Here is a 3,858-nt window from a genome sequence, read left to right on the forward strand (position 1 = left end):
ATAAGGAACTTTTGGGATAGCTTTTGAAATGTAAATAAAGAAAATTATTGGGCAGTTATGCAGACTAAAATATTATATAAAAATGCATAATTATTGTGTCCTGTACTACTCTCACTGGTGTTGACAACATAGAAACAGACAAACTGGTACCATGTTGTAGGCACACTTTCTGCAATGTAATTTTAAGAAAGGTTCAACCTCTCCTCTAGCCCATCACTCACCAGAGGTAGTGAAAAAGTTATTAGGATATGGGGGAAGTGGTCCTGTTCAGCAAGAGTTCTTTGGGATCAAGCTCTATCTTCTTGGGCAGCAGTTCAGTCCCATAGCAAACACCAAATACAAGTCAGCAGCTGCATAGCAGTACTCTAGGCAGGCAGACACCAGGCATGAACCAACAGCTGTAGCTCAATATTGAAGAAACTGCCAGCTTGCAAACCACCCTGAGGTAAGTTCTTGGGCGAGTTTCTCTCAACGACAGCACTACCCCAAGTTGAGCTCAACAATGCTGTGCAAGGTCAATCAAAACATGTGTGTCATTACTGAAGAATAGTGAGGCCATACAAACCAAACCAACGCTCAGTGCTCATCTCCCACTGTGGGGTCATATTTATACTGCTTCATTCACGTGTTTACTGTATGAAAACATCCTTTCACCTGTGTCTGCTCCAGCAAAACATCCTATTACCTGTGTGTCCCCGAAAAACATCATTTGACATAACTGAATTTCTAAACAAACCAGAAATTTCCATGTCACCATGATTTTGTAACCTAAAAAAAGTATTAGGGTTCAAAAAGACTCTGAAGCCATGGGTAGAACAAAGTGGAAGACTTTGATAATGTTTTTTTTTTTTTTTCTCAAAAGAAGATAACTCTTTAAAGCCATCTAACAAACAAGTAGTCCTGCATTCGATTTGGCTATGTAAAACTTACCTATTAGGGAATTTACCTTGATTGGTTGGCAGCACTCAGTAGGAACACACACATTTCTTTTTTTTTTTTTTCCAAAGAGGTTGAATATGCTTGAATCAGATTAAGTATAAGAACAGTTTTTCAGAGATGTACTGAAATGAAGGATATTCCTGAGTCACAAAAACCTTATTGGTTCTGCAAATGGAAACTGAGACTGTATGTGGGTTAGTCTGAATCTTCTGCTCAAGGATGTATGAAGGAATTGGTCAGGCTTGAACCAGAAAAAGTAAGAAATGTAATTGGAATGACAGCCTTCCAAAACCACAGTTTCCCAAAGAACATACAGAAGGGCAGATAACAGGATATAAAGTATTATGAACAAAATAAAATAATAGCATGAATGAAGACATCCCATACTTTAGGCAGGATTTTAAAGTATTTTCATATATAGTTTTCCCTTTTATTGAAAATTGATTTTTTATACAATATATCCTGATGACACTTTCTCCTCCCTCTACTCTTCCTAGTTCCTCACTACCTACCTGCCTTTCAGATTCACTTCCTCTCAATATCTCATTAGAAAAGAACAGGCTTCTATACAATAACAACCAAATGTGACAAAATAAGATTTATTAAGATAAAACAAAAAACATCACATTCAGGCTGAGCAAGTCAACACAAGAGAAGAGCCCCCAAGAGCAGGCACGGGAATCAGAGAGACCCACTTGTCGCGTCTGCTCTCTTGACCAACAAGGAAGACGCAACCACCAGTTCTCCTCTCAGCAGTTTATTCAGCAACCTTCTTTCTTCTTTCTCCCCCGAGCCCCGGTCTACAAGCCCTTTTATACTCTCCTATCCACTCCAATTGCAGCAGGCCACGTCACCTCACCAGGCATGCGGCCTCAGCCAACCAGAAGAGCAGGACCAAATCACTGCCAAATATGGACTTGTTTACCACAAGCTCCATAGCTGACAGGTGCCACATTTAAGGTGAGGCTTCGGGTAGCCCAGGGGAGGGGCCTAGCCTCCTATACCCACTCATTCACAGTCTAGAGTCTCATAAAAATACTAAGCTGAAAGCTCTAATTTATACATATAGGATCTGGTACAGACCCATGTAGGCCCTATGCTTTCTGCTTCAGTATCTGTGAGTTCATATGAGCCTCAGTTAACTCAGAGTGTCTTCTTCTCCTGGTGTCCTCTAGCTTCTCTGACCCTTACTCTCTTTCCATCTCCACTTCTACGTGGTTCCATGAAAGGAGGAACTTCATGGAGACATACCATTTAGAGCTGTGTGTTTCAAGGACTCTCTGTGATGTCTGGCTGTGAGTCTCTGCATCTGTACTCATCTGCTTCAGGAGGAAGCTTCTCTGATGACGACTCTATAAAGTACTGATCTGAATTGACCATGTTTGTTACTCCCACAAGTTCTATCCTACCATAACCCTAGCATATTTTGTAGGCATAGCAGATTTTAGGTCAAAGGTTTAGTGGCTGGGTTGGTATCTATGTTTCCTATTTAGCAGCCTACAGAATAACTTCCCACATCAAAGACACTAGAATGTAGGAGTGAAGTTTTTGTGTGGGTGCTTGCTTGTCTTCTCCACATTCAATGAGTTTTTCTGTTTTCTTCAGCAAATGGGGCTCTCTCTGCTGTCAATTTGTAGGGAACAATCTATTTTCTTGGCAACAGTGTGGGTTGTTTGGGGATTGCCATAGGATCCTTTTGGCCAATCAGTCCTGGTACTGGACACTTCATTTGGTGACAAGAGATGGCAAATTGGAGTTCTGTCTCCCTCATTATTTGGGGACTTCATTAGGACCACCTTCATATATTATACAAAGTGTTGACTGCACTAGGTTTTCTTTCCACCTGTAAAATGCCTAGCGATTCTAGCACACTCCTCTCATTCCCTTCCTCTATCCCATTTTGCCTCTCTTCCCACCTGATCCTCCTATACTCATCTCCAGTCTACCCTTAAGATTTATTCTACTTCCCCCTCCCCAGAAGATCCAGGTGCCTCCCACCCTGTCCTTTCCTCTATGCACAACTTCCTTGTGTCCATAGATTGTAGCTTATAATTTACTTATTTTTATAATTTATTTAATGTCTAATATCCAGATATAAGCAGACAATTACCATTGGTCTTTCTGTGTCTGTTACCTTGTTCAGAGTGATTTTTTTCTAGTTCTATCCATTTGCCTGACATTTTCATGATGCCATTCTTCAAAAGCTAAATAATACTCTATTGTGTAAATATACATTTTCTTCATCTACTCTTCTGTTGGAAAACAGCTAAGTTGTTTCCAATTTCTAGCCGTTATGAATAGAGCAGCAGTGAACATGGTTGAACAAGTGCTCTTGTGGTAGAATGAAGCATCTTTCGGGTATATGCCTAAGAGGGTTATAGTTGTATCTTAATTTAGATGGATTTGCATCTTTCTGAGGATTCACATAGGTAGGACTTTACAGCCTATCCATGTGGCACTTACAGGAAGTCTGGGCCAAGTACATTTGTATGTAGTATAAAAGAAGAGTCAAAAGTACTAAAATGAGGTCAGAGAGAAATGCTTTTACTGGGAGACATTAAATAACACTCAATTTTATTGACAACTCAGAGGCAGTGTGGGTGAAAACAGAGGGTGATGTAGTCCGGATTCTATATTAATCAACTCAACCTAGATTACATGGGGTTGAATTTTATTAACAAGCCATTTTAAGGGGAAGCTCAATAAAGACCTGAAAACATGAAACTAACAAAACACCCCTCCCACCACAAATAATAAACTAGGTTATTTAATGAAAGTGAACTCTCCATCTAGAAATGGAGACAGAGGATATGAAGAAGTCCATCCAGGTGGCCAATTTTAAGTGAAAGATTCAGGAATGTCCATCCTCCCTCCCCCTTTCTCTCTCTCTCTCTCTCTCTCTCTCTCTCTCTCTCTCTC

The sequence above is a fragment of the Mus pahari genome, chromosome 2 (assembly GCF_900095145.1).
Source record: "Mus pahari chromosome 2, PAHARI_EIJ_v1.1, whole genome shotgun sequence".
NCBI classification, from domain to species: Eukaryota; Metazoa; Chordata; class Mammalia; order Rodentia; family Muridae; genus Mus; species Mus pahari.